Source organism: Oryctolagus cuniculus, chromosome 5, assembly GCF_964237555.1.
Source record: "Oryctolagus cuniculus chromosome 5, mOryCun1.1, whole genome shotgun sequence".
NCBI lineage: Eukaryota > Metazoa > Chordata > Mammalia > Lagomorpha > Leporidae > Oryctolagus > Oryctolagus cuniculus.
In genome coordinates this window covers 117,896,677-117,909,936 of record NC_091436.1, presented here as the reverse complement: position 1 = coordinate 117,909,936, position 13,260 = coordinate 117,896,677, and the positions used below count along the sequence as shown (strand labels likewise).

The 13,260-nt window shown below is 41.0% G+C and overlaps 1 protein-coding gene across 1 annotated transcript in view; it reads right to left on the bottom strand.

Moving 5' to 3' along the window:
• PKHD1 (PKHD1 ciliary IPT domain containing fibrocystin/polyductin) overlaps window positions 1-13,260 on the bottom strand; it is a 579,994-nt gene that overhangs the window by 560,082 nt on the left and 6,652 nt on the right. Inside the window, exons 2-4 of the mRNA XM_070074011.1 lie at window positions 9,557-9,595; window positions 8,561-8,710; window positions 8,167-8,433 (exon numbers count right to left, since the gene is read on the bottom strand). The gene's annotated coding sequence lies outside the window, so the exon portion shown is untranslated. The remainder of the gene's footprint in view (window positions 1-8,166; window positions 8,434-8,560; window positions 8,711-9,556; window positions 9,596-13,260) is intronic.

Sequence of the window (13,260 nt, the reverse complement as noted above, 5' to 3'; positions counted from 1 at the left end):
TCTGTGTATAACACATCTTTAAGCATCTTTTGTAGGGCTGGACCAGAGGCGACAAATTCTTTCAATTTCTGTTTGCTATGAAAGGTCTTTATTTCACCTTCATTCACAAATGAGAGCTTAGCAGGATATAATATTCTGGGCTGGCAGTTTTTCTCTCTTAGTACCTGGGCTATGTCTCGCCATTCCCTCCTAGCCTGTAGTGTTTCTGATGAGAAGTCTGCTGTGAGTCTGATTGGAGATCCTCTGAGAGTAATCTGACGTTTCTCTCTTGCACATTTTAGGATCTTTTCTTTATGTTTCACTGTGGTGAGTTTAGTTACAACGTGTCGTGCTGGGGATCTCTTTTGGTCATGTTTACTAGGGGTTCTATGAGCTTCCTGTACTAGGATGTCTCTGTCCTTCTCCAAACCCTGGAAGTTCTCTGCAAGTATCTCACTATAAAGGCCTTCTAATTCTTTCTCTCTCTCCATGCCTTCAGAAACTCCTAGAACCCAAATGTTGGGTTTTTCAATAGTATCCTGTAGATTCCCAACAATATTTTTTAGATTTCTAATTTCCTCTTCTTTTCTTTGGTTTGACTGTACACTTTCCTGTGCTCTGTCTTCTAAGTCCGATATTCTCTCTTCTGTTTCACTGACTCTGTTTTTAAGGCTCTCTAATGTGTTTGTCATTTGATCTATTGAGTTCTTCAGTTCATTTTGATTTCTCTTCACTATCACACTTTCCTGTTCTACTAGTTTCTGCATTTCATTTTGATTCCTCCTTAAGATTTCATTTTCTCAAAGGAGATTTTCTATCCTGTCCAGTAAGGAATTCTGTATTTCAAACATTTGTTTTTGAAAACTTCTAATTGTTCTTATAAATTTTTGAAATCTGTATCTTGCATTTCTTCCATCTCATCATTTTCATAATCTTGAATTGGGGTGTCTTGTTCATTTGGGGGTGTCATAATGTCTTCCTTGTTCTTGTTTCCTCGGTTTTTGCATTTGTTGCTTGGCATTGTGGAGATATCTTTGGATTCTTCTTCCCTTGCTGTGGTGTTTTTTCTTGTTATACTATGACTGTATTAATTGGACTGCCTTCTTTTGATGGAGCCTTAGAGGCTTGAGATGGGTGTGGCCTGAGAGCTCTGTTTGGTTCCTCAGGGTTAAGGGTGTGCCAAAGGTGACACTCCCAGGTTAGGAGTGGTAAATCTTTCTCTCTTTCTTTCTTTCTTTTTTTGATTCAAAGGGGAAGTAATTCCTCACAGTTCGCGTTCCAGCGCTGGTGTGTTGAGTCTGCCGCTGGTGTCCCGAACTGTGGGCTCCCATGCTCTCCATGCAGGTCCACTGTGAATCACTAGTTCCGGAAGAGTTTCCTCTGCTGTTTTTTCCCCTACTCTTCCTTGAACCTGCAGTATCTCCACTTTTATTAAACTGTCTCTTCCCAGACTATCAGTGTGCTCCCTTCCTATTCTGCCATCTTGCCGCTCCCGCCCGCTATTCTTTCTATTCAGAGTGACTTTTCCTCCTTATTGACTTGGATAGCTCTCTTGCTTATCTCTCAAAAATCATTTTACATGATAACTCCTCTAAGAATAGCCCCCTGTATCCCAGGTCTGAGTGTTTCTCCCTTTCCTCTTTGCCCCACTTGACTCTGTGAATGTGCCTGCTACTTCCATTTTTACTATCTTATGTTCAAATTATCTGGTGCATAACCTATTGCCATTTAATTGTAAGACCTCAAAGACAGGGGCCAAGGCTTATTCACTTCTTATCTTTAATTCCTTCTAAAAACTTTGTTATATAATAGGTACCCTGTAAATATTTTCTGATTTTCATCTTTGGGATGCGAGTTATTAGCAAGGGGTAAGAAAGGATTATCTTCCTTTGTAGATGGTTACCTCCAAAAGGGCAGGGATGACATCTGAAAACAACAGTCAGCTCCACTAATTCAGCTCTACTGTTGTTCAGTGGAAGATGCCACTTCAAGAAGCTGGATTGCTGGGTCAAATTGCTGTTCATGCAAATTATTCTCCAGGAAGCTATCAACTTTGTACTACCAATAATTTTAGAATTCTTGTTTCTTCTCACCCCAGCAATATTAAATAGTGTACTTCATTTAATGTTGCCAAACGAATGAGAGAAAATTATATGTCATTACACCTTATTACTTATATGAGATGTTGAGGAGCTTCTACATAAAGATTTATTAGATATTTATTTTTAAGCTGGGGATGCCTTTTCATGACTGTCCTGCTTATTCTGTTTGTCCCACCTCCACCAAAGATCCATTCGTCACCCTTCTATGCCTTGGCCTTGACCAGGGATGCTGACTTATATTCTTGAGACTCAGTTACAGGAAGGAAACCCCCTCAACCAGAACTCCAACTCTCTCCAAGCTCTGTGAAGTCATTCTTCCCCTTGTGTCTCCAGAGCTACTAATGTTAATGCTTACTGCTTTTGCTAATGCCTTTTTTATTTATCCTCTTAGTTTTGGCTACAACTCTATCAATAGTCTCTTCATAAACTCTTCTTCGCTGAAATCCTTTGAATTGTCTTTGTTTCCTCTGGGACTTGACCAATACAATAATCTATACCTGTTTTTGAATTGTAATTTTACTCTATGTCTTTTTATTTATGTTGGCTTTCTATATATTACAGATATATTACTTTTGCTGATATATGAATATACATGGGTAGGTTTCAAATATTTTCTCCCAATTAGTAGTCTTTTAAGATAGTATTTGTATTTTTCTAATAGAAAAAAAAATATTTTTTCTCAGATTCCATTGGTTTAGCTTATGTTGCAACATTAAACCTGAGCTAAAAAAAAATGCATCCTGTCTTACTTCCAGATTTGACTAGAAAACTTTTTTGTATATATTCTTGTTAATTCTTTTCCTTGGATCAGGTTAGGCCTCACCAGGAATTAACACAATCCGGATTACATCAAGCTAATTAGCACCCAAGTGCTCCCAGCCCTCTAATTAGAGTCCTTTGGTAGAAGTCACAGATGACTATAGGCCTTCCAACTATATATGACTCCTATAACCACTGACACAGGAAAGAAAGCATTAACTTATCTGATAAACGGTAAGCTTCAGGAAGACAGGGATCTATCTTGCCCTGATTAATACTGCATTCCCAAGTTCTAGGAACACTGCCTAACACTGTGTGCAAAACATGTCTGTTGAATGAATTAATGATAAGGGAGAGAAAATAGCATTTCCCTTTTTGCTTTCCTGTTCCTCAATTCTATCACTATGAAATATACCACAAATCAACCTAGCTGATGCCAGGTCAATTATTATGCCTATGGAATAAAGAATAGCCACTTCTAGCCCATAAAATAACTGCAAATGGTATCTATGTTACCTGGGAAACTTTAGAAATCAGGTGCATGGTGGGAGCATGGGGATGGGCAGCCAGATTTCACATGCGGCAAAAATCCTGAAAGATTACGAAGTTGTGTGTTTGTTTATTCATCTTAAAACTGTAAAGCTAGCTCCTATTTAGAGGAAGTATACATAGGGATAAGGAAAGCTCTCTTTAAGACAAGAGGAAGGAGGGCCAGCGCTGTGCCGCAGTGGGTTAAAGCTCTGGCCTAAAGTGCCGGCATCCCTAATGGGTGCCGGTTCTACTCCTGGCTGCTCCACTTCCAATCCAGCTCCCTGCTATGGCCTGGGAAAGCAATAGAAGATGGCCCAAGTCCTTGGGCCCCAGCACCCACAAAGGAAACCCGGAAGAAGCTTCTGGCTTCAGATCGGCACAGCTCTGGCCATTGCAGTTAACTGGGGAGTGAACCAGTGGATAGAAGACCTCTCTCTGTGTCTCTACCTCTCTCTGTCACTCTGTCTTTCAAATAAATAAAATAAATCTTTAAAAAAAAAAAAGACAAGAAGAAGGAATGCTATCATTTGTGAAAAGAGGTAAAATCAATACTTCCTTTTCTTGAGGTATAGGAAGGCTAAGATGGTAGGCAAGAGAGACAGACTGTGAGAAAGCACTGGGACAGGGCACTGGAAATGCACAGGAATTTGAATGGCTGGGTCACAACCCAAAGTTGTGACAAAGTTGAGCTATGACCCAGAAGATGCAGAAGCAGTGCATGAGGGAAACAACTCTTGTGTGAAGTACTCAGGTGTTGGAAGCCTTAGCAGGCCATTATGTGAGCACAGCCATTTGTTTAACAAACAAGTCCTAATCATTTAGAATACATCATTGAATAAAATATCCAATGTGTTATTTTATCCATTATCCTTTCTGTGCACTAAGACTATTCCTCTAATCTCCAGACAGTGCCTGTATAGGAGCATGACCACACAGGTAAATATCCTCTAATAACTATTCATTTGTACACCTGTGGGGTCAACCCTTGATATGCCCTAGACATTTGTAACCCCAGGAGACCACCCCTAGATTCCTAGCAGAGTGGGAAAGGGAGGCTGTGCATGAATGGTCAGCTAGGATAATTTAATCTGGGGAAGAAGAGATACAGACACTCCTAGCATATGTTCTTTCAGTCTTATTAAACATTTCAAAATAAACTAGTTTATTTCAGTAGTCTCTCCTCACCTCCTCTCTTCCAGAGCACAGGCTCAATGTCAAATATTTACTTAGTTCCTTTCTCCTGATGCCCACATTAAACACATTGAATCAAAATTCCAAAACACTCTTCAAGTGTGGTTAGGACTAGTTAATGATTGTCTCATCATGAAAGAGTTGATGGATGTTCCTTCTCAGAAACCACCCTGCCTGAGTCCTCCATTGACCATTCTGCTGATTTATGGGCTCACTTCATGGCCTACTTTTTAAATGGTTTGTGTTCAAAGTACCTAAGACCCACCCTGGTGTCCAGAGACCTCTGATCTCAGTGCTGCTCCCAACCTTGCTCTTAAAGTCTATAGTATCTTTCATGACATAAATGCTAAAAATATTCTTCCCCAAGAAGCTGAATTGCTACCTACCAGGCATTATTTGAAATTATACAAATGGTGTTCTCCACCAAAAGAAAATTCAAGTGGGGGCCAGCAGCAGTGGCGGGTGGGAGTGGGGGTGGTTAGCAAGAAGGCCTTTTGTGCTTTAGGAAAATTCCTTCTGTTCAACCGGTTTTTGTTTTAAACATTAACCAGGCAACATGCCAGTCTCAGGCTAAGAGGGCATGGCTGGAGTGAGGAAACAGGTGGGAGGCAGTGACACTGTCCGCAGATGAAGGAGGCCAGGCAGTTCACACTCCCCATTCTCCTGCAGCCTTCATGAGGGCTACCCTCCCTTGTCTCCTTCAAGTGATTGCCAGGAAGACTGTGATCTGTTCTAACTAGTCCAGCAGAGGGTTCACAGAGAAGGTTCAGTTTTGCTTTGGAAAAAAAAAAATCAGGGAAAATAAAGGCTTAATTCACTGAGAATTATTGAAAAAATAGTAGCTCCCAGTCTTAGGATTTTGTGAAAGGGCGAGGGCTCAGGGGCGGCAATTCAAGAGACAGCTGATAGGGAAGAAGGAAGGACTTTCACCAGTTGTTGCTCACAAAGAACGAAAGTTTTTAAATGTAACCGGAGTTTCCACGGGGCCCCCTACATTGGAATGTGGTGGCAAATGTGGTGTCATTAGCTCAAATGTCCCTGGCACTTGCTCTTTCCTACATGCTCAGCAGAACTTTGGCTTCTTGCAATTTCCCTTAAAGACATCACAATTTCTGAGATGCCTGGGGGTAGGGGTGGTTATATATTCACAAATAAGTGCACAAGCTACCAAATGCCTCTGTTAGGTGCTACTGACAATTCCTTGGGTACTGTAGAAAAAAAAAAAACATAGATGCAATGCTACTTCTCATAGAATCTACTCAAACACACCTCCTCTGAATCATTCTATAAATTTACTTGTGTCTATTTTATATAGAGATATAGAGTAAATATTAATAAACTCATAGACAGAAATATCCCTGATTGAACGCATAATATGTGAAACTACTAGGAGAGGCCAGCGCCGTGGCTCACTAGGCTAATCCTCCGCCTTGCGGCGCTGGCACACTGGATTCTAGTCCTGGTCAGGGCGCCGGATTCTGTCCCGGTTGCCCCTCTTCCAGGCCAGCTCTCTGCTGTGGTCAGGGAGTGCAGTGGAGGATGGCCCAAGTACTTGGGCCCTGCACCCCATGGGAGACCAGGATAAGTACCTGGCTCCTGCCATCGGATCAGTGCGGTGCGCCGGCCGCAGTGCACCGGCCGCGGCGGCCATTGGAGGGTGAACCAATGGCAAAGGAAGACCTTTCTCTCTGTCTCTCTCTCTCTCACTGTCCATTCTGCACTCTGCCTGTCAAAAAAAAAAAAAAAAAAAAAAGAGAGAGAGAGAGAACTACTAGGAGAAAAAGTACAATTCAAAATGATGTTGGTGACTGATTAGCCTGCTTCAATCAAGACCCCACAGAGATGGGTATTTGGCCTAGTAATTAAGACACTAGTTAAGCCTCCCATGTTCCACAGTAGATTCCCAGCTCTGACTTCTGACTCCAGCTTTCTGCTAAATCAGACCCTGGGACGTAGTAGTGATGGCTCAAGTAATTGGGTTCTTACCACTCACACCGGAGATCTAGATTGCATTTCCAGCTACTGGCTTCAGCCTTACCCAGGCTTGGCTGTTGACAGTAGTTGGAAAGTTAAACAGAAGATGGGAGCACTCCATCTCTCTCTCCCTTACCTCTCGTTCTCTGTCACTTTCTTTCTCCCTCTCTCTCTCCCTCTCAAATAGATAAATAAATTTTATTTTAAATCAAGACCCTATGAAACTACAATAGAGCACAGCTACCTGTTTTTCTCTTCTTTGATAAATTTCTCCTACAACGAAGTTTGACATTAGAAATGGAACTTGGCTGGCGCCGCGGCTCACTAGGCTAATCCTCCGCCTTGCAGCGCCGGCACACCAGGTTCTAGTCCCGGTTGGGGTGCCGGATTCTTTCCCGGTTGCCCCTCTTCCAGGCCAGCTCTCTGCTGTGGCCCGGGAGTGCTGTGGAGGATGGCCCAAGTACTTGGGCCCTGCACCCCATGAGACCAGGAAAAGCACCTGGCTCCTGCCTTTGGATCAGTGCGGTGCACCAGCCGCAGCGCGCCAGCCGTGGCGGCCATTGGAGGGTGAACCAACAGTAAAGGAAGACCTTTCTCTCTGTCTCTCTCTCTCACTATCCACTCTGCCTGTCAAAAAAAAAAAAAAAAAAAGAAATGGAACTTTAGGTTAACATTAGGATGCTCTGAATTTAGATATATAGAAAAATGTCAGAGAAATGATGACAATTTTTTGGACAATTTTATTTTAATGATTAAATCTCCTTAATTCCTTATTATCAAATAATGCATTGCTCCTTAGTCACCTAACACTAGATACAAGCAATAGCATGGAACCTTGTGATATCTTTTATTTTCTTTTTTTTTTTTTTTTTTTTTTTTTTTGACAGGCAGAGTGGACAGTGAGAGAGAGAGAGACAGAGAGAAAGGTCTTCCTTTGCCGTTGGTTCACCCTCCAATGGCCGCCGCGGCCGGTGCACTGCGGCCGGCGCACCGCGCTGATCCGATGGCAGGAGCCAGGTACTTATCCTGGTCTCCCATGGGGTGCAGGGCCCAAGTACTTGGGCCATCCTCCACTGCACTCCCTGACCACAGCAGAGAGCTGGCCTGGAAGAGGGGCAACTGGGACAGAATTCGGCACCCCGACTGGGACTAGAACCCAGTGTGCCAGAGCCACAAGGCGGAGGATTAGCCTAGTGAGCCGCGGCGCTGGCCCTTTTATTTTCAAACATCTAAATTTGAACATTAAACAAGTGGAAATGTGTTGTTGGAAACAACACACTAAGTTGTTGTTGATGAAAACTGAGAGTATTGGGAAAAATGTAAATAACTTTTGGGTTATATGATCGCAGAAAACGTTTGATTCTTGGGGCTCTATTAGTAGATGCAAAGATGCTAGTTGACAAGACCACCATTCATGAACTCAGTGATTCATTCATTCACTCATCCAACATATACGAGTAACTTCTAAGTTCCAAGCACTACTAAGAATAGTCAGGATATATTAGCATGAAAACAAAGATTTCTACCCTCATGGAGCTTATAAAGATAAAAATATGGAGGGGATATTAGTTATCTGTTATCAGTGACAAATTGCTCCAAAGTTTAGTGGCTTAAAGAAGAAATTTTTTACCTAGCAGTTTCTGTGGGTCAGGATCCTCTGCTTCACTGTCTTTACAAGGTTTCTTTGTGATCCTGTTTCTCTGTGTTTCACAAAGTGTCAGTTCAGGGTCTGTAGTCTCATCCAAAGTCTTAGCTGGTGAAATACACACTTCCAGGTCCACTCAGCATGCAGTTCCTCACAAGTTGTTGGACTGAGAGTCGAAGCAACTATCAGTTGGTAGTCACATAGGCTTCTTGCCTCATCAAAGCATACACATTGAGAAGGCAATGGGGTCTGCTAGCAAGATAGAAGACAAAATTTTATATAACATAGTCATGGAAGTGACTTTTCCTCAACTTTGCCGTATTCTATTAGTTTAAAACAAGTTGATCAAAGAGAACGGATTACACAAGGCTAGGAATACCTGGAAGTGTAGATCACTGGGGATTATCAGATAGGCAGTCTACCACAGAGGGTAACAGGCAATTGAGAATTCTAAGCCAAGAAATATTCTTGCAGCTTTTAATAATAATCTCCAAGTAAGTCTCATTGCCAATGACAATTGAACAAAAATCTGAGGGAGATAAAGACATCAACCATATAAATAGTTGTGGAAAATATGTCAGACAGAGGAAACAATGAATGCAAAATTCTAAAACAGAAGTATCTTCAGGATGCAGAGGGAGCATCAAGGAAGGCAGTGAGAGGAGTGGGAAAGTGGGGAGAATATCAGGGGACGGGGAATTGGAATCGGAATGGGAGATATCTGTAGGATCTTGTAGGTCAAAGACAATGGTTTTTATTCTGGGAGAAAGGGGAATGATGCAGAGGGTTGTGCAGAAGATGGACGTCTCCTGACCAATGGTTTTAAGTGATTCCTTAGGCTGCTTTGTTGAAAAATAACTATAAGAAGACACAGCAGGAACAGGGCTCTGTCTTATTCCCAATTAGGAGGCTACTGCAATAATTCAGACAAAAGAAGATAGTGTCTCATATGGTATGTTATTCCACCATACTGAAGTTGGGGGAATCTATCACTCTCCTTGCAAGAAGCAAGCCTGCTCTTTGGGTGGGAAAAGACGCAACCTCCTCTCGAGATTTCTCACTGCTCTGAGGAATGGCTCTGGTAAAAAGCAGTGAGAGCCTTGCATTCTTCACATACCCAGCAAGAATATGCAGGGACACTCAGGACCTATGGCGGATTGTGCCTCCCAAGAAAATACTCCTATGATAAGGTAACAAGTTCTCGAAGTTTTGCCATTTCCAGTTCTTTTAACAAAATTGAAGAACTTCATGAAGTTCTCAGTGATGGATCACTAATAATGATTTTGATAGCAGAAAACTATATGATTTCTGGCATAAAATACAACTGTAGTTCAAAGTATTTTGTGAAATTGCTATAAGAACATTTGATTCATACCTTCTTGTTTATGTGAGCAAATACTCTCAGTGTTCATATCTATAAATGGAAAAAAAGAATAGAATTGATGTCAAACCTTCACTCTAACAATTTCTGATTGCATTAACTCATGGAAAATTTAAAATCCCTATTAACTTCATAAGATATTTCCAATAAATAATTTTTATGTTTAGTAATTATTAACTGCAACACATTTATACTATTTTGAGTTACTGTGTAATAGTAATAATTATAATTCAATCTAAAAGGAAAATTTTTATGATGAGTTCTATTCCTGTACAGGAAATTTAAAGTTTTTATCTTTAATTAGAGCTTAAATAGTTCAATATTTTTACATACATTTATCACAGCAAATTGTCATTAGGTGTTAAAATACTTGCAAATAGATTGTACTACAATAGGATAAACTTTCTTGTGGGAAATAAAATGGGGTAACACAAGTTCCAGAAGAAAAAGAAGAGTTCTCCACTGTTTAGAAGAGCTTGCTTTTGTCTTTCCTTTATGAAAGATAGGGAGTGTCAAATTGCTATGGATTAGGTTTCATTGGATATACTTAGAAGAATGATATAACATTTGAACTTTAAATGTCAGTATTTATAATACCACAGAAATTAATTCTTTCAAATAATTATAATTTTGAAGTACAGACATAAACGTTACCATGTGAGGGTGTGTCATTTAAAAAACCTATTTTTAAGTGTACACAAGTAAGACAGGCTGTGTTTTTAAAATAACAATCCAAATTCAAAAAGCTACAGCATGATATAAAGGACAAAGAAAACAATCCCTGGAGTTCAGCATCTATATTGGGCAAATAGGAAGTTTTATAAGGATTAAATGAGAAAAAAAATGGGTAAAACCAGCTGGTTGGGAGTTTCTCAGCCAGGAACCTAATAAAACTCAGTTTACCTTATATCTAACTAAAATTCCTCTGGTTCAATGAAACCACATATCCTCATGTTAATTTGGGGGGTGGACCACATGAATCAACTTTCACTTAATAACACTTCATAAGCTCTAAAGAGTTAAATCATCTTTCAGATTTCTTTTAAATTCTAAACAATCCACAAATGCTAATAACAAAAGAAGAAAGGAAAAGGGAAGAAAGGGAGAGCGAGGGGATGAGGGAATGGGAGAAAGAGTAAGGATGAAAAGAAGAAAGGAATAACACTGGTGGAATTTTTAAAATTTAAAACATTTTTTATCTCATTTCAAAGGCAGAGAGACAAACAAACAAAAATCGCCATCTACTTGTTCAGTCCCTAAATGTCCATAACAGCCAGGGTGTGCCAGACCAAAGCCAGGAGACAAGAATTCAATTCATGTTTTCTAGGTAGGTGATAGGGACCCAAATACTTGAGCCATCATCTACTATCTCCCAAAGCACACATTAACAGGAAGCATAGACTTGAACCAGGTTCTCTGATATAAGCTGAAGGCATCCCAAGCAGCATTTTCACCACTGTGCCAAACACCTGCCCCAGATGGATGGTTTTAAACACTATATTCACTGTCCTCCAAAACCAAGCAACTGGGTCAACTTGTGTTGACTTAAGCATACATTTTACCAAATGAATTTTCCATTGTTCCCACCTGTTCCGCCAAATAGTTTCAACTGTTTTGCTTTTGACCTGCTTTGGCCCAGTCCTATAAGCAATCTGCACTGTTGGAATACCCCACTTCTGGGCTCCTCCACCACAGATCAGGCCTTAGTAGCAGCTGGAAAAACCTCCAGAGGAACAGCTGGTGATCGAGGCCCTTTATCTCCACCATCACCCAGGGTGAATATTAGCTTTCTGCCATAACAAGCTTTGGAGGACATATTTCAGTGAAATAACACTTCACATTTGTCTATCATTGTATTGCTGACAAATAACTGTCACAATCATCTCATTTGATCCCACTCAGTCAGAAGAACAGATCTGCCCAGCTCTTTATTATGAGGCAGGAGCCAAAAGGTCTGTATTCTGATCCCAGCTATCTCTCTCTGATGCTTATTCCAAAAAGAGTGGCAATATAAAAAATAAATAAATAAACAAAAATAGCATTATAAAAAAATAATGGTGTTTCTCAGGATTCCATTACCTTACTACAAAATGAGAAATTTGGATTGGATCTTCCCTTAAATATATAGTTGTGGTGCCCCAAGCTGAATGTGCCTTCATGGTCTCTTATTTTTAACATATCACTCACTGTTTACCACTCAAAAGATAACTGAAACAAATAAACCCAAACCAAATAAGCTACTTCATTTAATCTTCTAAACAAACATAATGGGAATGGGTCATATTTCAATTATTATAACCTCTAGACTTTAGAAGTGGACATTGAGGTACGAATCAGTAAATTCTGGCAATCACCCTATAGGGGAAAAAAGCCTTACCTTCTAGCTCTGAGGAAACTAAACCATATTAGAAACACAAAACAGAAGTTGAAGGTTAATTCTTCTCTCTCTCCACCATCCTGACAACTGTCAGCCACTTGGCTGGAAACAGGATGATCAGCTAGGGCACTTGATACTTTATGTGATCCCTGATCTGTGCCAGCCATGTTCTTGAAGACAGACATGTCTCTGTGTCAAGCCTGAAATTTCCAGCACATTTTCAAATTGCTAATTCCTTAAGTGCAGAGATAGTGTCTAAATTGAAGCCTTTACCTCCAGGTGGCTCTGCCCTGTGTGTGCCCTGCACATCCCTGTTGATTTGTTTCTTCTGTATCAGGGTGGGTCTCTCTTGACAACTGGGGGCCACATTTAGCTGAGCAGCTGCTCATTGGCTTCTAATGCCTGCAATATGTAGTTTTGGCAGCATCTCAAAGGATTTATTATTATCAACCCATGATTTCATTATTATTATTATCACCCTTATGAAATTCAGGAGCCTACTACAAAGCACTGAAACCATTTTCAACAGGGAACAATCTGTTCTCTACACTCCCCTCACAGTTGTGTGGTCCCTTTTCCCTCAGTTTCCATTCACTGTTGAAGAGCTGCAAGATATGACTTGCAGCCATGAATAAGCCAGCCTGAGTACTCCCTTCATCACCACCACCCAGTCCTGTGGTGGCCTAGAGAAGGAGAAGTTCCTTAGAGGGGGTTCTCCAGCAAGCAGGAGACAATCATCACAGATATAAAGCGTCCCAACCTGGCAGTCAGGGAACCCTGGTTCTATGAACTAAGCCAAGGCTTCTTGCTAACCAGAGCCTTGGTTTCCTTATTTGCTAAATGAGACAACTGAGTGAGAGAGTCTTGAAGGATACTTCTTGCTCAGATCAGGCTAATTTTATACTTTTTCTGGTTCCTGGAGATTTCCATGGGAAATAGCACCTCACTTAGAAAGATCTCAGGGAGACTCTCCCCACTCCTCATCTTCACAGCTACTTCACTTATCAGTTTGCATCCTTAACAACCAATCTGGTTCATACAAGACTTTAGGGAAAACAGAAGTGGCTCTTTATCAAATGAAGTCAGAATTCTTGAACTAAAACACACTGAGGTGAACAACAGAATTTATTACCAGTAATGACATGTATTTGATCCCAACTTCTCAGTAACTAGCCTTGTGGGGCCGGCATCGTGGCACAGTGAGCTAAGCTGCCACCAGCAATGCCAGCATCCCATACTGTTGCACCAGTTGGAGTCCCAGATGCTCTGCTTCTGATCCAGCTCCCTGTTAATATGCCTGAGGGTGCGATGGAGGGGGCCA